Raw genomic sequence first — 23,676 nt, forward strand, 5'->3', positions numbered from 1 at the left:
CAGTTCTACCACACAAATTCAGTGAACTGGCCTCAAGTCTTTGCCCTTAGAAGATGACTTGGGGTCTAAACTTAAGGTTTAGGAGGGAGACGTTCACTTTCTATCGGGCAGTTTTTGCCAAATGACGATTTAGGGTGGGTTACCCATATACAAGGAAAGTGGTTGTTAAAAGTCAAACAGTTCTACCACACAAATTCAGTGAACTGGCCTCAAGTCTTTGCCCTTAGTAGATGACTTGGGGTCTAAACTTAAGGTTTAGGAGGGAGACGTTCACTTTCTATCGGGCAGTTTTTGCCAAATGACGATTTAGGGTGGGTTACCCATATACAAGGAAAAGTGGTTGTTAAAAGTCAAACAGTTCTACCACACAAATTCAGTGAACTGGCCTCAAGTCTTTGCCCTTAGAAGATGACTTGGGGTCTAAACTTAAGGTTTAGGAGGGAGACGTTCACTTTCTATCGGGCAGTTTTTGCCAAATGACGATTTAGGGTGGGTTACCCATATACAAGGAAAGTGGTTGTTAAAAGTCAAACAGTTCTACCACACAAATTCAGTGAACTGGCCTCAAGTCTTTGCCCTTAGTAGATGACTTGGGGTCTAAACTTAAGGTTTAGAAGGGAGACGTTCACTTTCTATCGGGCAGTTTTTGCCAAATGACGATTTAGGGTGGGTTACCCATATACAAGGAAAAGTGGTTGTTAAAAGTCAAACAGTTCTACCACACAAATTCAGTAAACTGGCCTCAAGTCTTTGCCCTTAGAAGATGACTTGGGATCTAAACTTAAGGTTTAGGAGGGAAACATTCACTTTCTATCGGGCAGTTTTTGCCAAATGACGATTTAGGGTGGGTTACCCATATACAAGGAAAAGTGGTTGTTAAAAGTCAAACAGTTCTACCACACAAATTCAGTGAACTGGCCTCAAGTCTTTGCCCTTAGTAGATGACTTGGGGTCTAAACTTAAGGTTTGGGAGGGAGACGTTCACTTTCTATCGGGCAGTTTTTGCCAAATGATGATTTAGGGTGGGTTACCCATATACAAGGAAAGTGGTTGTTAAAAGTCAAACATTTTTCCTACATGAAACCAGTGAACTGGCCTCAAGTCTTTGCCCTTAGAAGATGACTTGGGGTCTAAACTTAAGGTTTGGGAGGGAGACGTTCACTTTCTATCGGGCAGTTTTTGCCAAATGACGATTTAGGGTGGGTTACCCATATACAAGGAAAAGTGGTTGTTAAAAGTCAAACAGTTCTACCACACAAATTCAGTGAACTGGCCTCAAGTCTTTGCCCTTAGAAGATGACTTGGGGTCTAAACTTAAGGTTTAGGAGGGAGACGTTCACTTTCTATCGGGCAGTTTTTGCCAAATGACGATTTAGGGTGGGTTACCCATATACAAGGAAAGTGGTTGTTAAAAGTCAAACAGTTCCTCCTCTCCTCTTCTTGGCGTAAGTCAGTTTTTGCCAAATGACGATTTAGGGTGGGTTACCCATATACAAGGAAAGTGGTTGTTAAAAGTCAAACATTTTTCCTACATGAAACCAGTGAACTGGCCTCAAGTCTTTGCCCTTAGAAGATGACTTGGGATCTAAACTTAAGGTTTAGGAGGGAAACATTCACTTTCTATCGGGCAGTTTTTGCCAAATGACGATTTAGGGTGGGTTACCCATATACAAGGAAAAGTGGTTGTTAAAAGTCAAACAGTTCTACCACACAAATTCAGTGAACTGGCCTCAAGTCTTTGCCCTTAGTAGATGACTTGGGGTCTAAACTTAAGGTTTGGGAGGGAGACGTTCACTTTCTATCGGGCAGTTTTTGCCAAATGACGATTTAGGGTGGGTTACCCATATACAAGGAAAGTGGTTGTTAAAAGTCAAACATTTTTCCTACATGAAACCAGTGAACTGGCCTCAAGTCTTTGCCCTTAGAAGATGACTTGGGATCTAAACTTAAGGTTTAGGAGGGAAACATTCACTTTCTATCGGGCAGTTTTTGCCAAATGACGATTTAGGGTGGGTTACCCATATACAAGGAAAGTGGTTGTTAAAAGTCAAACATTTTTCCTACATGAAACCAGTAAACTGGCCTCAAGTCTTTGCCCTTAGAAGATGACTTGGGATCTAAACTTAAGGTTTAGGAGGGAAACATTCACTTTCTATCGGGCAGTTTTTGCCAAATGACGATTTAGGGTGGGTTACCCATATACAAGGAAAAGTGGTTGTTAAAAGTCAAACAGTTCTACCACACAAATTCAGTGAACTGGCCTCAAGTCTTTGCCCTTAGTAGATGACTTGGGGTCTAAACTTAAGGTTTGGGAGGGAGACGTTCACTTTCTATCGGGCAGTTTTTGCCAAATGACGATTTAGGGTGGGTTACCCATATACAAGGAAAGTGGTTGTTAAAAGTCAAACAGTTCTACCACACAAATTCAGTGAACTGGCCTCAAGTCTTTGCCCTTAGAAGATGACTTGGGGTCTAAACTTAGGGTTTAGGAGGGAGACGTTCACTTTCTATCGGGCAGTTTTTGCCAAATGACGATTTAGGGTGGGTTACCCATATACAAGGAAAGTGGTTGTTAAAAGTCAAACATTTTTCCTACATGAAATCAGTGAACTGGCCCCAAATCACATTAGTATTCTATCAGAGGTGATCTTTTGCGGATATGCTACATTTTTCTTGTGATGCTACATTTTTCATGTCATGCAACAACTTTCATGGCATGCACTTTTTGTATCATGCAACATTATTGTTATAAGTGACATACAACCAATACATGTACTCTCATGAAGGTGACATTACAGGCATGCAACATTTTCCATGCGATGCTACAATTTTCATATCTGCAACATGTCAGCTACATTCTTTCTATTGTTTGACATCCTACCCACATTAGTATTCTATCAGAGGTGATCTTTTGCGGAAATGCTACATTTTTCTTGTGATGCTACATTTTTCATGTCATGCAACAACTTTCATGGCATGCACTTTTTGTATCATGATGCAACATTATTGTTATAAGTGACATACAACCAATACTAGTACTCTCATGAAGGTGACATTACAAGCATGCAACATTTTCCATGCGATGCTACAATTTTCATATCTGCAACATGTCAGCTACATTCTTTCTATTGTTTGACATCCTACCCACATTAGTATTCTATCAGAGGTGATCTTTTGCGGACATGCTACATTTTTCTTGTGATGCTACATTTTTCATGTCATGCAACAACTTTAATGGCATACACCTTTTGTATCATGCAACATTATTGTTATAAGTGACATACAACCAATACTAGTACTCTCATGAAGGTGACATTTTGGAGGCATGCAACATTTTTCATGAGATGCAACATTCTCAATGTCATGCAACGTGTTTTATATCGTGCAATATTTTTAATATCGCATGACACTACATCGCATGACGCCTACATAGGTATTATCGTCGCACCACCAAATCGAAGTCGTCGCTAGAAGCACATGCGAAGTTGCAGCTGCGAAGTAAATTTGAATCTATTTTTTCTGTTGCGCATCATTAAGCTAATTAAGAGCAACAATATGCACTAATCCAAATTGAGTTGCGACATTTCTAAGTAGGTTAAAAATCAATTTTCGCACGTTCGGTCACTTCGTATTTCGACCAAAAGCATAATATTTTTATGGAGGTAACGTTTTGCAGCATGCAACATTTTTTTTGCTATGTAACCATACCATGCAATATTTTTCATAGGAATGCAACTTTTTCACGTTGCGCAACATTTTCAGTTGTTGCGATGGATCGGACACATGTTTTACAGGATTAATCTTTTATCGGTACAAAGTCACCACTTTGTTCAAGTACGGTACAAAAACTGGTTGTTAGATTCCCACCAACCAGTAAAAACACGGAAAAATAAAACTGGTTGATGAAAACTGGTTGTTAGATTCACAGAAGTGCCAGGTTAGCCCTTTTCGGAATTTCTTATTGGATCTTATAAGACATTGTGGGGCAGGAGGGTGGTTGGGTGGAAAACGCGAGGAAAATGTGTAAACAGTGCACGGAGAGACGAAACTACCCAAAAGTGAGTTCTTTCCACCCAACTTCGGGGTTGCGTGCGTCAAGCCAATTTTGAGTTGATGGAATCGATGTTTTTGTTGGGTTGTTCCCGCTTGCTTCCATGTGAAAAAAATACCTAATTTTAAGTTTTTTCCACTCAACCGAAATTTTGACTAGGTTGTATTCACTCAAATTTGAGTACTGTGCTAGAAACTCAGTTTTGGCTTGACGCACGGAACTGCAAAAGTTGGGCTGTTTCTCTCTTCACTCTCTGACAACAATAGAAAGAGCGCATGAAAAGGGAGATGAAAAAGAACTCAAAATTGAGTTTAAAAGTACCTAATTTTGAGTTTTTCAGTTTCTCCGTGTGGGTGGTGCTTAACGACCGGCAGAAGTTGGTGGCACGGAAAGAAAAAAAACTGCTTGAAACGTTTATGTTTGAAACACAAAATTGCTAAAACATAAGATAAAATATTTATGAGAGCGGAAGTTAGGAAATGTAATATAATCAGGGTTCGTAATTTTCGTTTCAGCGGTACGAAATAAACTGTTTTCACGGCAGCGGGAGAGCTGATTTTACCATATGTATTTTGCTACACAGGCAAATAAACCGAAGATTATCATAACGTCAAACTTATGAAATGGCCTTTAAACAATTCATAACGACTAGAATGAATTTTATAAGGTCGTTATATGACGCAGAATCGACTCACGGTTTGGCTTTTATACACATTTAGCATTTATTTTTGAATAAAACAATATTTTAGGTATAAAACAGCTTTGTTTATTTTTTGAAATATATTTAAAATAAATTCAGTATTTGTAAGTTGATCTGTAGTTATTACAGGTTGTTACTAAAGGCGGCGGAGAGATTTTTTAAACTTTCTGAAGCATATTCATTCAATCAACGACGGCAGCTTCTGGGGAACAAAAAAAGTTTTGTTAATAAAATAAATCTTATGAAAGAACAGTAAATGCTTACCAGGCAATGAGAGTATATTACAGGTGGGGAAGAAGAAGAGATGGCTATGTATTAGTAAGGAAAAATAAATGTAAACACAAATAGTGACGTCACTATTTGACACGCGTTCTTATGGGAGCTCGCTTTGATTGTAGTAGTGACATGTTTTGCACCAGACACGGATCTCACGCACACGAACTATCTTCTTCCCCACCTGTAATATACTCTCATTGCTTACCAGGTCTTTCCTCCACCCTTTTTTTACCCTTCTTACACCCATAAGAAGGGTATAAATATCGCTCGAAAAACCGACTTTCGATCCGAGGCCCGGAGCGCCGAGTCTCATATACCAATGAACTCAGCTCGATGAACTGAGCAAATGTCTGTATGTGTGTATGTGTGTATGTGTGTGTGTGTATGTGTGTATGTGTGTGTGTGTGTGTGTGTGTGTGTGTGTGTGTCAGGGTGGCCACTCAACTCGGTAAAATAAATTCCCGGTTATTTCCCGGTTTTTCCCGGTACCTAAATTTTTTCCCGGTTTTCTAGAAATTGATTTATATGGTTAAATCGGAACACTGATATTGCTATTTTCTATTTTCTCACTTTTCTGATTTTATAAACAGTTAGGTTATACTGGAAGCGCACCATTGTCAAAGGTCTAATAATGTAAAAAAATATCATTCATTATAAACAGCCCAAGTGAAGTAGACTTTTGGCTCAATTGATCGCGTTCTAGGAGGTTGACAATTTATGGCGGCTTCAATAAATTTTACATTTATATATTTTTTGAATTCCCCAACAACATAACACCATAACTGTTCAATTTTATGCTTTAAGCTTGAACTGTTTAACGCTCAAAATGACATAAAAATACTTGAATGCGATTTTTTGTACAAGAAGTTCTTTTGTTATGTGCAAGTTATCAACATTCAAAATTCAGAAAACGTTAGTAAAATCTCGAACAAAGCGAAAACTAAATCATGCCTAACAATTAGAAGCGAATGAGCCCTGCTATTAGAGCATCTTTGGTGGAAAAACAAAATCCAATATAGGCCACATTTAGTAAGAAGCCCATATTTTCTCTAGTCTTAAAAACTTAAAATATTTCTCAAGAAAGTATTTTCGGTATTTTATACATATTAGATATGCTCTATTCAAAGTTAGGGTAGAGATTTCTAATAGAAATGCCAAATGAAATTTTTGAAAAAAAAAAAAAAACTCAAATCAATTTCTCGAGAATCTACTGGAGAAATCCCTGGGAGATTATTCGAAAAATCTCTTGAAGAAACTTGTAAAGGTAATCTGTGGGTGAATTCCGACGCACAATTTCTTCGAAGAGAAGAAAATTTTCTTGCTGGTGGGCAATGGAAGAAATTTTTTTCTCTTCGAAGAGATTGTGCGCCGGAATTCGCCCACTGGAATGTTAAAACTGTTTGTGGAATCTCTGGAATAATTATTAAAGGATTCCTTGATAATGTTCACTGTTGAGATGCTTGACAGTATACTAATGAAAGAGGGACTCCTGAAGAAATCCATGGGAGGATTCAAATACAGTCATACCTCGATAGTACGTACACCACCGCTTCGTTTGGTGTACGTACTATCGAAACGTACGTACTATCGAATCACAATTTTTTATTTCAAATTTTATTTTTAAATCAAAGAATGTTATTTCTAGAACGTCAGGATTGCCAAAAAATTACATGTGGCCTAAGGGTTCGTTTATTAATTACGTAATTTTGCTTGTTTAGGATGCTATCTTTATTGGAAAAATCTTCTTGTGCTCTGGGGATGCTTCGTAGAGGCATCTCGTCTCTGGGAACCTATATTGATTTTATTTGAGTTATCTTTTAGAACCATCTAAACTGGTCTAGATATAATTGAATGATCTAGATCATATCTTGTTAAAAAAACATTCTAGATGTATTTTCTTCTGCAACATTTATTGCAGTGATATTTTCAAAATCTTCTGAACGTTGCTCCTTCTAGGACTCCTCAGGAGTTTAATTTTTTTACGAGAAGGTATTGCTAGAGGTATCCCGGAGCTCTTGGAGGAATCCCGGAACTGTTGGAGGAATTCAAGGAAAAATTACTTGATGAATCTTAGTAAGAATTCCTGTAGGAATCTCGGAATGAATTTCTGGAGGAATCTTAGAATGAATTCATGGAAAAATCCCGGAACGAAATTCCTGGAGGTATTCTGGAAGAAATTCCTGAAGAAACCCTGAAAGTCCCGAAAGAATTACAGAAGAAACTCTTGGTGAAGTTTCGGAAGGAATCTCTTAAGAAATTTCAAAAAGAGACCCTGGAATCTCATTAGGAATCGCAGGAGAAACTCCTGCGAAATCCCAGAAAGAATTCCTGGAGAAATCTCGGAACCAACAACTAGAGGAATTTCGGAACTTAAAGAAACTTGAAGAAATCTTTAGGGAGCGAGAAAGCGAAACAATTGAATTGGTACAGCCTATACGGCAATGCAAGCCGCGGTTGCTAAAGATTTTTTTTAAAGTTTTTGACGTTTTGTCACCTTCTTGTTCACGTTTCGGACTTTCTTCCAGAATTCCAGATTTCTTCCAGAATTTCTCAAGGAGTCCCTGGAATCCTCCAGGAATTTCATCCGGGATTCCCGAATAGTTTATTTTAGGATGTCTCTGGATTTTTTGGGCTTCCAGATGGTATTCCTGGAAATTCTAGCAACTTCACCCAGAATTTCTCTAGGAGTTCTTTCGGAAATGGTATCAGAAATTCTTACCGAGATTTCTTCGAAAACTCCTTGCAACAATCAGTAAAGATTTATTCCTGGTATTTCATACGAGATTCTTCCCAAAGTATCTTCTGGGAATTCTTTAGGAATTCTTTCTGAAACCCTTCCAGAAATCCTACAAGATCCCTCTGACAAGAACTTCATTCAGTATTCCTCTAAATGCTTCTCCAAGACCCCTCCAGGAACTTCTTCCGTTTTTTTTCGGGAGCTTCTTCTGATTCAAGTATTCCTTCTGAGATTCCTACAATAATTTCACCAGGTAATCTTTCTGGGATTTTTTCAGGATTCTTTCGAAAATTCCTTCCGGGATTCCTGTAGGATTTCCTTGAATAAACACAGGAAAAAGCAACTTAGTTATATGTATTGGTAAAACTGCTTGATATGGTTGAATTGTTTTGGAAAAGTTACTTGTAAGACGTTTCAAGAAATCCCTTGGAAAATATCTTGTTAAATCTCTTAATGAATGTTTGGAGAAATCTCTAGGAGAATCTGCGAAGAAAACCTTGGTTTATCATCAAGAGAAATGTTAGGCAACCTGGAAGAATCGATTGTATACTATCTAAAGAACATGTCCAACATGGAATACTGGAAAAAATGTTATGAAATTCTTGAAGACGATCGATTTAACAGAATTTCTAAAATCATACACATTTGTAATTGTAAAGGAACACTGCGGTAAATTAAGGTATTTTTTTTAATATGGCAATATTTTTTTCTGTAATGATACAATACACTGCCTGTCCTACCCAAGACACATTATTTAAAGTTTTCCATTTATACCTTAGCTTTTTCAAAAACAATTGTAATTCTCTACAACAGTTCTATTAAAAAAAAGTCCAAGATTTAAAATCAAAATTTAAGAAACATCTAAAATAAATCTTATGATTAAGTTTTGAACTCTGCATCAAGTATCTGCGATATAGTATCTTTAGATTACAAAAATATGGATCATGTTTAAGAAAAAATAATGATTCTCATGTAGATGCAATAGAAATTATTACCCTGGACCTTCAATTTTAAGGGTGGTTTATGTTCTAAGCAAATTCCCGGTTTTTTCCCGGTTTTTCCCGGTTGTTTGAGATTCCCGGGTAATTCCCGGTTTTCCCGGAATTCCCGGTTGAGTGGCCACCCTGGTGTGTGTGTGTTTTTTTTTTCCTCCCTACCTCCCTCAGCAGAGAAAACCGAATGGAAAAACTCTGCTACTTGCCTCGATCCCCCTGGTACCACTGATGCGACTGCTTCAGGGGGGGCAATGCGCTCATACGCTCTTCTTTTTCTGTGCTCATGCACATTTTGTCGCTTCAAAATTTATTATTCTAATCATTCTAGTGTTGGTATCTAACCTATCGCCATTCAGCGACACAGTTAGTACAAACATACACCAAATTTGTTATTCTATTGCCGTCCGTGTGCCATTTAGCACTCCGGCTTTTCGTGCACGACTCGGATAATCCTCGACGGTGGATCTACCCTATCCGACGAAGAGTTCCTCGACACTGAAACTTCTTCCGTTACCGATACTTCCCAGGCTGGTGCCAATGTCGGTCCTGCGATTCCGGTTGGAGACTGGCTTCCGGTTCACAGCATTGGCGTAACTAGAGGGGGGGCCAGGGGGGCCAGGCCCCCCCCAGAATCCGCCAGGCCCCCCCCCCAGAAATTTTTCATGACTTTTTATATGGAAATTAGAAAAAACCTGAAAACCACTGTCGTGGTGACAAACATAGATCTATATTCTCAATTTAGTTGAAAATCGGAGTTTTCGACTAGCGAAGTTGGTTTTTTCTCCAAATCCGTGCGTCGAACCTAACTTTAGAAGTGATGCGCTGTATAGCAAACAGCTATACAGCGCACCACTTCCGAAGTTAGGTCCGACGCACGGATTTGGAGAAAAATCCAACCTCGCTAGTCGAAAATTCCGGGTTTCAACTGCACGTACAGTAATAGAAATTTATTTGGCATAATATGTGTTTAAATTGACAGTTATTGGAGACAATTCTCAACTTGTCACTCTTTACAAGATCATTGTCCAAAATGGTCTATGTAATTAGTTAGTTTTGTTTGGAAATATTATATAATCAGAATTATATAAAAAGCAATACGTTGTACATCTTCTTTTTTAAATTGCTGAGAAATTAAATCTAAATGATTATTTCCAGGAATTCCTGGATGGGTATTTCTATGAATCTTTGAATTTTCTAGCAGCATTACTGCAAAATATGGTTCAGTGCTTCTTTATGGAAATCAAGTATCATGTGGGAAAAAACTCTGGTTGAATTTGCAATGGAATTCCAGCAAAAGTTTGTGAATTCCTAGTGAGAATAAATGTATGTACGTAGCTGAAGCGTAAACGCGAGTGTATTCATTAACCCTCTAATACCCAAATTTTTGATTTTGATCTAAATATCATTTTTCGTCATCTAAAATCGATTTAAGCATGTTTTTGGAAGGTGATTCATTTCTCGATTTCGTGAATTTCAGTTTTTGATTTTTCTAATTTTTATTTTTGAACATTCCCACACTTTTATATTTTTCCTGGAAGCCAATTTGGGAAACGGATTTTTTGAGATGAAAACATTTTGAGATTTTGTAATTATTGTTGAAATATTATTATTTTAAATTTTTTTCACAGAAAATTTTATTTTCGTGTAATTTTAAGTAAAACTAGCTGTCCCCGGCAAACTTTGTTTTGCCTACTGCGTTTTTTGACGTTTCAAGTCCCTAGCCAAGCCCAAGTCCCCGTTCAAAATGTATAAAAACCCGATTTTCAAAAACTCTCAATTTTCCCATGTTTTTTGCCTCATAAACCTTCCTTGGGTGAAAACTAATAGAACAAAACTTAGACGACCCAAATCGGACCATCCGTTCGCAAGTTATGCGCGGTCCCACGTATGCCACTGCATTTATATATATATAGATAAAGATAATTTTAGAGTGTATTCGATTCCCTTAAACTATTGAACAAGGATAGAATGATTTGGAAAAAATTTTAAAATATGTTTATTGTAGCGATTCAATACAAAATAAACAATGACTTCTTAAAGGTGACTGAACGAGCCGGGACTCGTAATTTGCCGGGACTGAAGGGATTGCTTCCCGTTCGTGCAACGAACGGCGCACAGGAACCACTACTGAGCACAGATTGGCACAAATCACGGTCACTTAAGGTGAATATATGACGAAGCCACAACTCGAATCTTCAAGAGCACAAATCTGAAGAACCGAATGTCGGTTTGCGCTTAAAAGTTGATCGATTGGTCACCACCAGCGGGTAACCAATCGATCAACTTTTCAGCTCAAACGGACATTCGGTTCTTCAGATTTGTGCTCTCGAAAATTCGAGGTGTGGCTTCGTTGTATATTCACCTTAATCTTCTCCTTCTTCACCGAAGGCAGAACGATCTCGCTGCTGATCACTTAACACGCCTTTCACTGTGATCAATTCATACACAGCTGTGAGTTTCACGCACGCACTACCGACCGATGGATGTGGTTTTATTGCTTATAACCGATTGCTCCCTACCGGGTATACCACACGTTTTCGGATGTTATCGAAATCTGATCTTGTTCTGCGTTGCCACCACTTTATTGCAACACACCGAGTGATTGGAATGACCATACAATAGACGACCAACCGCACTGTTGTCTCTATGGGGATTTATTTCATACTCCTTACTACAAATTCTTGTGCTGTGCACAGTGGTCAGCTGAGTCATTGTGGATGATGTTGTCTCTCAAGAGAGTGTTGTTGAGAGAGTACTTATACATTAGGCTAATTCATATTCTTGTAAAGTTAGTTCAATTACGTTAATTCTATAGACTTAATTAAGCATTATTTACATTATGTACAAAACTAGTTCAGGTAGCAATAGTTCATTTACGATGATACCGAGCAGTGACTAAAACATCAATTTTTCAATGATTAAAAAAAATGTAAATACGCTTTAAAATACACCAAAAACCATTTTGAGATATACGGAACAGTCCTAAATATCAGCCAAAAATATAAAAAAAAAGATTTTCCACGAAACAGAAATTACAAAAATGCTCAAACTATACCCCGTCTAAAGGCGGGATTGGGTATTAGAGGGTTAAAACCATGCTGGAGGTGATTTCTAGTCGGTCACTATTAATTTCTTTTATTTCGTTGGGCAGGTGTATTTTTGCGTCTATCAAACAACGCACAAACTCAAATGGTCATTGAGGAAGTTTTAATGTATTTAAAAGCTGGTGCTGCAAGATGTAATCGTAAGTTTTAAGGTATTCATGATTGGACTTGTAAAATACTTGGTATTCATGAGATAATTGTGAAAGAATTCCTGGATGACTTCTTGGATAATTTCTTGGCTTCTATGTCCCTCTAAAATTATCTAAAAGAAATTCAATACAAATCGCTGGAGGAATTCCTCTAGAAATCCTTCAAATTATTCAAAAAATCTACAAGTTTTCCTAAAAAAAACCCTGGGGTGAACCCCTGTGGTGAAAAATTCCATGCGGAATCTCTGGAAAAGTTCCTGGACTAATGCCTGGAGCATTATTGGATTTTTATTATAGTACAAATTGGTATGAAGTTTCTGAAGCTTAATGAAATTAGGTAGGGATCATACATATTTGAAAAACTAAATTGAAAAAAATTAGGGTCGCCTAATTTTCCGGAAAACTCCAGTGAAAATCAAACATTTTCCACAGACACCACCTACTTTGAAAAATCATAGAACGAAGCATCATAGGCACATTTTTTTGAAATCATAAGCAAATTTTCTCAGCAATTCCAAGATGGATTTCTTAAGGAAATCCTAGAAAATTTTTTGGACACATTCCTGGCGGATTCCTTGGAAAAGTTAGTTGAAATTCATGGATTAATTCCAAGAGGAAACCTGAAAGAATTTCCGGAGGAATCCCTTGGAAAAAATTCTATAGAATTTCCTGAAGAATCTCCTGAAAGAATATCGGAAGCAATCTCTAAAGGATTTCCTGCAGAAATTCCTGGAGGAATGCTGTAGGAATTTCCGAAGAAATACCTACGGTAAATCTTGGTGGAATTTCTGCGGTAGTAATTTCTGAGGAATTACCAGAGGAATTCCTGAAGGAATTCCTATATGAATTCCTGAAGGACTTTCTGAAGGAATTCCTGGGGTATTTTTAAAGAAACCTCATAAGGAATTCCCGCAAAATTTCGTAGAGAAATTTCTACAAAAATTCTTGAAAGAATCCCTGGAGATATTCTTGGAAATAACTCTGGAGAAATTCCTGAAACAAATTTCTGTAGGAACCTTAGGAGGGATTCCTGGAGGAACTTCCGGACAAGTTCCAGGTGGAATTCCAGGAGGAATTTCTGGACAAATCTTTATAGAAAATCTTGGGGAAATTCCATGGAACTATTCATGGATGAATTCCAGGAGGAATCCTTCAATGAATTCCTGGAAGAATCTCTAGAGGAATTCTGGAAGGAATCAATGGAGAAATTTCTGAATATATTCATAGAGAAATTCCTAAAGAAATTCCTGGAGAAATTCCTAGAGGAATTCTGGGAGGAATTTCTAATGGAGTTCCAGGAGATATTTCCAGAGGAATTTCTGGAGGACTTACAGGAGCAATTTCAGAAGGAATTTCTGGAAGAATTACTGAAGAAATCATCGGAGGAATTTCTGGAGGAATCCATGTAATAATTCCTGGCGGAATGTGTAGAGGAAACCGCGGAGAAGAAATTCCTGGATTAATTCTTGGGGGAAACCCTGGAAGGATTTCTGGAGGAATTCCTGGAACATTTCCTGAAGGAATTGCTGTACGAATTTCCGAAGAAATTCCTGGAGGAATTCCTGGATCCATTCCTGAATAAATTACCGAAAGTATTCCTGAAGAAATACCTGGGGTAATTTTTGGTGAAATTCGTGGTAGAACTCCTAGAGGAGTCCCTGGAGAAATCCTGGAAGAATGCCAGGAGGAATACCTGGAATAATTCTTGAATAAATTCCAGAAACAATTTGTGGGGAAATTTTTTAAAAGAATCCCTTGAGGATTTCCTGGAGGATTCCTGAAAAAATATTTGAAGGAATTCCTAAAGATATCTCAGGAGGAAATCATTCAGGAATCCCAGGAAGAATTATTGAAATATTTCTTGGATAAACTCCGGGAGGAATTCTTGGGGTAATTTCTAAATTAATCCCTGGAGGATTTTCTACATAAATTCTTGGAGAAATCGCGGTAGTAATTTCTGAAGGAATCCTGGATTAATGCCTGGAGGAATCGCTATAGAAATCTGGAGGAACTTCTGGAGGAATGCCTGGAGTAACCCCTGCATAAATTCTTAGAGACATGCCTATATCAATTCCTGGAGGAATCTCTCAAGAAATTCTTTAAGAAATCCCTGGAGGAAAACCCTGGGAATTTCCTTGAAAAATCCCTGGAGAAATTCTTGGACTTATGCCTGGAGTAATCTCTGGATACATTTCTAGATGAAGTGGAGTTTTCAGAAGAATTCTGGGAGCAATCTAGTGGAGTTTGGAGTTTTTAGAAGAACTCCCGAAGCAATCTCTAGATGATTTGCTGGAGAAATCCCGGGATGAGTCCATGGAGAAACTCCCAGGAGAAATTTCTAAAGAAACCTCTTGAAAAATTCCTAGAGGAATCCTTAGAGAAATTTCTAGAGAAATTCTTGGAAGAATCCCTGGGAAAATGCTTAGAAAAAACCCTGGAGGAATCCCTGAAGCAATTTCTGGAGAAACCTCAGGAGGAATGCCTGGAAAGTTCTGGACAAATTCCTGCAGGAAGTTCTGGATAAATTCCTTGTGGAATCCCAGGAAGAATTCCTGGATTAATCTGTAAGGGATTTTTTGTAGAAATTCCTTGGAACTATTCCTGGAAGAATTCTGGAATGAATTCCTGGAGGAATCTCGAGAAAAATTCTGGAAGCAGTTAATGGAGTAGTTTCTGAAGAAATTCCAAAAGAAATTTCTGAAGAAATTCCAAGAGAAATTTCTGAAAAAACTCCAAGAGAAATTTCTGTAGAACATACAAGAGAAATTTCTAGAGGAATTCCCAGAGGAATTTTTGGAGGAATTCCAGGAGGAATTCCTTAAGGAATTGCGGTAGTAATTTCTGAAGGAATTCTTATGGGAGTTCCTGGATCAATTCCTGGAGGACTTTCTGAAGGGATTCTTGGGGTAATACTTAAGTAACCTCTTGAGGAATTCCTGGAGGCATCCTTAGAGGAATTTCTAGAGAATTACTTGGAAGAATCCCGGAGGGAATTCTTGCAAAAAAAGCCTGGAGGAATCCCTGAAACAATTTCTAGGAGAACCTCAGGAGGAATTCCTGGACAAATCTCTATAGGAAATCTTGGGGAAAATCCGTGGAACTATTCATGGAAGAACTGTAGGAGGAATCCCTAAATGAATATCTTGAGAATCTCTGAATGAATTCCTGGAAGAATCTCTAGAGGAATTCTGAAAGGAATCCATGGGGAAATACCTGAAGGAATTCCTGGAGAAATTTTAAAAGGAATTCAGTAAGGAATTTCTGGTGTGGAACTCCACCAGGAGGATTTTCTGGAGGAATTACTGCAGGAATCATCGGTGGAATTCCTGGAGGGATCCATGAAATAAATCCTGGAGGAATGTGCAGAGGAAACCCTAGAGAAGAAATTCCTGGAAGAATTTTTGAAGGAATTCATGGAAGAATTCATGGATCCAAACTTGAATAAATTCCTGGAATAATTCCTGAGGAAATACCTGGGGTAATACCTGGAGAAATTCTTGGTAGAACTCTTGCAGAAGTCTCTGGAGAAATGCCTGAATGAAATCCTAGAGGCATGCCAGAAGGAATACCTGGAATAATTCTTGAAAAAAAAATCCGGGAGGAATTTCCGAAGGAGTTCCTGGAGGAATCTCAAGATTCATTCCTGATGAAATACAAAGTTCGATTTCTGAGGGGATTCCAGGAGGATTTTCTGAAGAATTCTCAGGGGAAATACTGAAGAAACCGCTGAAATTCCTGAGGAAATCCTTAAATCCTGGATTAATTCCTGCGGGAGTTTCTGAAGGAATCCCAATAAGAGTTCTTCTAGAAATGTTTAAAATAATCTCGGAATTCAATTTTGTAAGAATAACAGAAGAAATTTCCGGTGAATCCCTGGAGGAACTCTTGAAGCAATTTCTGAAGAAACCCGATGAGGAATCCCGGAAGCAAGCTCCATTATGGAATCTCAGGAGAGCTTTCTTAGCGAATATCTGGAAGAATTTTTGTAGGAATATTCCTAGATAAAAAATGAAGAAATCAATGTCTGCAGTAATTGTTGAAGGAATACTAGGATCTCTAGTGGAGCGGACCTGGTGGGATGGTTAGAACACTTGACTATCACGCCGAGGACCTGGGATCGTTTCCCACTACCAACAAACTCGCAAAATGTGAGTTCTTCCTTCGGAAGGGAAATAAAGCGTGGGTCCCGAGATGAACTAGCCTAGGGCTTAAAATCTCGTTAATACAGATAAAAAAAAAACTAGGATACCTAAAGGTTTTTTGTACAAATTTTTCAAGCAATTCTTGGAGTGTTTTTTAAGAATCTCTAAGTAAAATTTTCTAAAAGAATTTCTGGAATACATTCCTGCAGAAATACTTCGAATCATTCCAGATGTAATTATTGGAGCAATCTCAAGTGGAATTTTCGAAGGCATATATGGAGATATCCCTGTAGAAATCTCTGAATACCTGCAGAAATACCTTAAAGAATCTCTGGAGAAATTCCTGAAGGAAACTTCGAAAAAAGCACTGGAACAATTACTGGAGGAACCTCTTAAGATATCCCAGGACAAATCCCCGAAAAAATGTCTAGTGGAATCCCTAGATGAATTCTTGATTGAATTTCTGGAAGAAGCCAAGATGAAATCACTGAATTAAGCTATGGAAAAAAATCTTGGAGGAATTGTTCGTACTCATATAGTTTACAAAACTATGAACAAATCTGAAGCAGTCATTTTGATTACTCAAAACTACAATACTGATTTACATATTCACATATCGGGCGCCCATCCCGCTTAAAATTCATCTCAGGTCAGGCCCCCCCTGGGCCCCCTCCAGGAAAAAATCCTAGTTACGCCAATGATTCACAGGCGCCCTGACGACCAAGCACCGGTGCTTTTCGCGGTCTACTCGGTCTAGTCCCCGGCGGTGGACGGACCTAGCCTACTCCGACAGAGAAAGACCCCGACGGTGGAAGTTCTCTCGACACCGATGTTTTCATCCCGACCAGTAAGGTGCCGAAGTCGGCCCGGCGATTCCGGTTGGTGGTAGACTTCCGGTTCACCGGCGCCCCGACGACCTATAACCGGTACTACGCAACGGACGACTCGGTCAAGTCCCCGGCGGTGGATCAAGCCTACTCCGATCGCGGCCCAATACTCTTTGGTCTTCTCGCCACTTCCTCTGCAGCGAGGACAGCATCCCCGTTACTGCTCTGTCGACAGCGTTCCACGTGTCTTCGTGGCGACACATCTCCTCGACAATGTTGTCGACCGTCAGGCCGCGCATAACCCTGCGCATCTCCGAGAACCTAGGGCATTCGAAGACGACGTGCGCCGGTGTTTCCTCCACGTTCACACACTCCGGACACAGAGGGGAAGACGCGTGACCGAATCGAAACAGGTACTTCCGGAAACAGCCATGCCCGGACAGAAACTGCGTCAGATGGAAGTTCACCTCCCCATGCTTCCTGTTCACCCACGCCGACACATTTGGAATCAGTCGGTGGGTCCACCTTCCGTTCGCCGCATTGTCCCACACATGTTGCCACTTCACCAGCGAGTCCATTCTAGCAGCTGCTCTCGTGTTCCTTGCGTTACTCCGCCGATAGCACTCGACGTCTTCCTCTAGGGTAATGCAGATGGGCATCATCCCAGCGATAACGCATACAGCCTCCGAAGAGATTGTTCTGTACGCACTCGCGACTCTCATAGCCATGAGCCGGAACACACTGTCCAGCTTTCCACGGTTTCTCTTTGTTTTTAGCGCCGGAGCCCAGGCTGGCACTCCATACCTAAGTATTGAGGTTGCAACATTTGCCAAGAGGCGCCTCTTACTGCTTCTTGGACCGCCCGCGTTTGGCATAATCCTCGCTACTGTGTTAACCGCCTTCGCCGCCTTTTCGCAGGCGTAGTCAACGTGCGCGTTAAAGTTTAAGCGGTCGTCGACCATCACGCCCAGGTGCTTCAAAGCGCGCTGCGATGAAATTCTCTCCTCTCCGATCGTGATCTCCAACCTTTGCACTGCTTTGCGGTTACTGACTACGAGCACTTCTGTCTTGTGATGGGCTATCTGCAGCTTCACTCCATTCATCCATCTTTCGACTGTGTCGATTGCCTCCGATACCAGCACTTCGACTTCATCGATTGATTCGCCAGATACCGCTAATACAACGTCATCCGCGAACCCAACGATAATGACACCTGCCGGAAGCTTCAGTGTTAACACACCGTTGTACATTGCGTTCCAGAGCGTAGGGCCAAGTATTGACCCTTGTGGAACACCTGCTGTCACTCTAAACGACCTCTGTCCTACGTTGGTTTCGTACACAAGGACTCTGTTCTGGAAGTAGTTCCTAAGAATCCTACACAGATACTCGGGGACCCGCATATTATGCAGGGCTACGGCGATAGCTTCCCAACTGGCGCTGTTAAACGCGTTTTTAACGTCTATCGTTACCACGGCGCAGTAGCGATCTCCTCTCCGCTTTTGTAAGGATGCCCTTTCCGCCATCTCAGCGACGGTCCGAATTGCGTCAACCGTCGATTTTCCCTTGCGGAAGCCGAACTGCATCGTGGACAGCCCTCTCACAATTTCGGTATACTCGGTCAGCCTGTTAAGGATAATCCTCTCCAGAAGTTTTCCGAGCGTATCCAACAGACAGATCGGCCTGTACGATGCTGGATCTCCCGGCTGCTTTCCTGGTTTTGGCAGCAGCACTAGTTTTTGGACCTTCCATATATCCGGAAAGATGCGTTCCTCCAGGCATTTCTGCAACACTGACCTGAACATATCGGGATACTCCAGGATCGCTGCTTCCAACGCCACGTTGGGGGTTTCATCCGGACCGGGAGCCTTCTTCACCTTCAATGCTTTCGCCACGGCAACGAGCTCGTCGTTGGAGACCAGTCGGTTTACGACAAATTCCGCATCGCCCTCGCTGTACGGCGTAGGTGGCCACGTTGTTGTATCGTGTTTTGGAAACAAACCCTCCACGATACCCTTCAGTTTATCTGGGCACATTTCGACTGGCGTCATTGGGCCCTTCAGCTTTGCCATTATGATGCGGTAGGCATTTCCCCAGGGGTTAGCGTCGGCTTCCTGGCATAGCTCCTTGTAACAGTTCGCCTTGCTCTGCTTGATAGCTCGTTTGAAGGCAGCTCTAGCTTCACGGAACGCAACCTTGCGCTCTTCTCTATCGGCACCAGTTCTTGCCCTCTGAACTCGTCTCCTAGCTCGGAGGCAAGTCGCACGAAGGGTGCTGAGCGTCGTATTCCACCAGTACGCTGGGCGTCTAGCGTTCCTAGGTTCAATCTTCCTCGGCATTGCTGCATCACATGCCGTTGCTAGCACTTCCGTCAACCACCCTGGGTCGAGGTTTGCCGCATCGCTATTTGGCCGAAGTGCCTCGATAAAAGTCTCCTTGTCGAAGTCCTTCGTCTTCCACTTCCGCTCATAAGTCCTAGTTCTCTGTATGGACGTAGGAGCTCTCTGGCCTATCTTGTAGAGGATCGCCTGGTGGTCGCTGTGGGAGTATTCCTCACTCACCCTCCAGTCCATGTTTTCCATCAACGATGGACTACAGAATGTAATGTCGATGATGGATTCACGACCGTCTTTGCGGAATGTGCTGGCTGTTCCTACATTGCACAGCTTTACGTCCAGCTTCGCCAGAGCTTCAAGTAGACTATATCCTCTTGCATTGTGTGGTACCTTGTGGTATGCACATAATAAATTATTGTATTACTCTATTACGTTTAGCGTGTATGTTTACATTGAGTATCTGTCAGTGGAGATGTTGTTATTGTTGTCTGGAGTGTGAATCAATGTATGTAATATTGAAGTATCGGTAATAAAGTGTATACAAATAATGAATACAGTTGTTGAATAATCATTACAGAGAAAGATTCTCACATTGGCGACGAGAACGGTGAACAGTGCATGTGAAATCAGTTTAATTTCGGTACGGGAAGTGTTGTCTTTGGGAAAAGAAAGAGATGAATGGTGTTTGTGGTTCATGCAGAGTGGTGATGACCTTCAGGTGACGACTTGTGATTGAATTTCAACATTGGAATCAAAAAGGTAAATATTGTGTACTAACTGTTCAATATGAATCAAACAATCTATTTGTACCTTCGACTAATGACAATGATCAACCTGTGAGAGATTATGATGGTGATCGGTATTGTTTAGTTCAAATCGATGACAATCACTATTGTCAGATAAAGAAATAAAGAACTGTGAAGAAAATCTAATATTGATACTCGTTGAATGGGGTTGTTGTCCTAAATCTAGACTTAAATGCTGAATGATGAATGAAGTATTGATTTGTTAACCGGATGGCCGAGGAAGGCGTAGAGGCGAAACAATATTTTGAAATCAAATTTTGCCGTTGCTGTTAAAAGCCAGTGAAGGCGATGAAAGCCAATGAAGGCGATAAAAGCTAATGAAGGCGACATTCTTGAAATAGCCGTAAAAGGCGGAAAGGATTACAGATAGAAAAGCCGTTGAAGGCGGAAAGCAGGAAAGCAGGCAGTAGAGCCAACTAAGGCGAAAAACTGTCGATGGCGGAAAGATCCGTCGGAGAGTGAAAAGCTGTTGAAGGCGGAAAAAGCCGTTGAAGGCGATAAGACCTGCAAGGCAGATATAGTCGATTCTTTGTAGAGCCGTATAAGGCGAATTGTGTTATTAAAAATTAAAGTACTAAAAACGCAACAGTGTCGTAAATTTCGTAAGAAACAGATTACCAGCCAACGCTGATTTAAGGGCTGTTTGCAGATCAGAAGGAATTTCTCGGCCTATCTTGATGCATGGGAAATTCCTTGGCTGAATCGCTTAAGAAACCGTTTTTTCTTCGATTGCAGTACGCAGTTGCGAAGAAATGACAGTTCAAATGGCAGTCACCGTAGAAAGTTTCTGCAAGGAATCGTTCTAGAAGTTTCTTGAACGATTTCTCTTGAACTCCAATCTGGGCTTTATAGTTAAATTGAACCATTAAAAATAAAATTTCACACCAATTAAGTGGCAGCTGGGAAGGCGAAAGACAAAACTAAACTTTAGGCTGAGCGTGACTAGAAAAACAGGAACGAATAGTATTTGAATATGTTCCAAATGGTAATATAACTGAGCAGATACTGAGATTGTTGTTGACCCACCTCAGGTGATATATATTGAAGTTATAATTGCTCAGTAAAGTATAATAAGTCTACGAGACGTCAAAAGGGTTGGCTCTTGAAACCAAGTTAACATGAAGACATGATTTAACTAATGCTTTGCGCTCTGAGAATAATTAAACTGTCTTGGTAGTTTGCAAGATAGAAAGTCAAAATGACAGTTAAAGCATTCGTTGAAGCTAGATGATATATTCAGAGCAGTTGCTAACCATTAAGCTGTTAAGTATCATGCTAGTCAAATAGCTAGTTGAATTGGATATTTAAAAAAAAAACGAACAATAAAACATGAAACTTTTCGGCTTAACTAGAAGTCTCAGGAATTCGAGTAAAAGCGCTTTATACCCTATTGAATGCCACTATATGTTTATGCGATTCAAGTCAGTTCTTGAGTAATCACTTCTGAAGTCTTTGAATATAAAATGTATCGGGTGTGGTCAGAAGGGGCATTTTGACTTATGATTGCCTAACACTGGATATAGTGCCATTCTTGCTAAAGAGTGGGCCATCTTGCCAAGAACTGTGGAACAAGTTAGAGAACAAGGTACAGTAGTACCATAGACTAATTTAGGTAGTACGCTCAACAATAAATTCTGCACAATAATTTCCTTACAGGAAGAGACAAATTTTGATAAGTTAAAGAAGTATTGAAACGATTATTGAGGAGAATAACGTACAGTATATCAAAAGCACAAGATATTGGAATAATAAAAGATAATCATTTCTGTAACTACAGGAATAGATATATCTAATGAAAGCTGGATTATGAGGTTTGTTTTTCAGTCAAGCTTATTTATTAATGCAAACAGGTACCATTTACTAACATGTTACCTTGTTTGAATTTTTAGATTTCATACACTGCAAAAACTGCAAATATTGTATGCATGTGTCGCACACATAGATTTTTGCAATTTTTCGTGTGTAGATACACATAGTTTATATAAGGTCCATCGATTTTATGTGTGATCCAGCGTGGAAAACGAGTATGTGTGTACAAATAAAATTTACATCCATGGATTTTTACCAATAAAAATGTGTGTACATGTATAAGTGATATTTATGTGTTAATAAATTCATTGAAAATTTGAATAAAAAAAACCTGCTTTAAATTGTTTCAGTACATAGAAATGAATCATAGAGGCAAGCGTAAGGGCCATAATGACACAGACAATCATGGTCAGTGTGCACTAAATACGTCAGACTTGTAAGCGTTAACAAAATAAAATGAGGATGTATTTCATCGAAAAGATGTGAAATAAGTGATATGATAGACAGATGATTGGGCTTTGTAATAATGCAGAATATTCTAGTCCGATCCAACGAGCTGAGAATATTATCAATATGATGAGCATATGTAGAAAATCAGAGTTACTTAAAGATAAAAAGTTCTAAATTTTGACGGTACATTGAATGCGAATAATTTGGAAAAGGCTTGCTGAAATAGCTTCATTAGGTATCTAGAGTGAGAACATACTATGTTGAAGGGCTTTTGCAATATTTTGGAGGTACACCATTAAAATAAGTCCTACAGTTCAGAACCCAAAAGAGTGACATCAATGGAACAAATTTTTGGTTTTGTAATGTTAAAATAGGTTTGATTGAGCTCGAACCACCAGTTAATGCGGGAAAATATGCATCGTAGAATGTAAACCTATTGAACGATCAAACCGTAAAAATAAACTCATTCAGTTTGAAAGGTAAATGGTAAATCATGGGAATTCCGAAATTATCGGAATCATGATTCCTAAAAACGTTGTATAGGTGAACCGATATAGATGATCGATTTATTTTGTTATCTGGAGAAACTTGCTTTGTATATAATAATTGGTTACTATCATTACGTTTCCGGTTGGAAGCCGAAGTGACTGGCGGTGCGAAAATTAAATACCAGCAACCGGTTCAAATTTACGTCACAAACTTTGCATGTGCTTAAATGCGTGACTTCGATTTGGTGTATGTATTAAGAATTTGAGATAATTTTAAGATTACTACATGAAAAACAAAACAAAGAATGAATATTAATATTCTACTATATTTTAAAACAGCTAGTGCGCGTGCGAGTTTTGTGAACAATATGTATTAAATATAATTCAAAAACTGGATGTTTTCAAGTTTTCAAATTACTATTTAGCTGAAACTAGTATTACAAATATTGCTTTGGACAAGTGACGTTTTTCGAAATCGTGATTTGATTTAAAAAAAGTATCAATCCCTTCGATATTTAGAAAACAAAATCTGTAAAGCCAAACTTCTGAATATATTCTGAACAAGAAACGAGTTTCAGCGAAGTTCGCTAAAAACACATAAAATGAAATAGTATTTGTATGACACTTGGACACTTTGAATCGAAAACGAGTTAATGGATATTGATAATTTTTCCACTGTAACATTCGTGCAGTGTTCCGACATGAGTTTCTTCTATGAAGGGACATGTCAAAAAAAAAAAAATCAGTGGGCAGTATACAATGTTTGCATGCTAGCTGTCATTGACAACATTGGAGAAGAAGAAAGCAAT

Source organism: Aedes albopictus, chromosome 3, assembly GCF_035046485.1.
Source record: "Aedes albopictus strain Foshan chromosome 3, AalbF5, whole genome shotgun sequence".
NCBI lineage: Eukaryota > Metazoa > Arthropoda > Insecta > Diptera > Culicidae > Aedes > Aedes albopictus.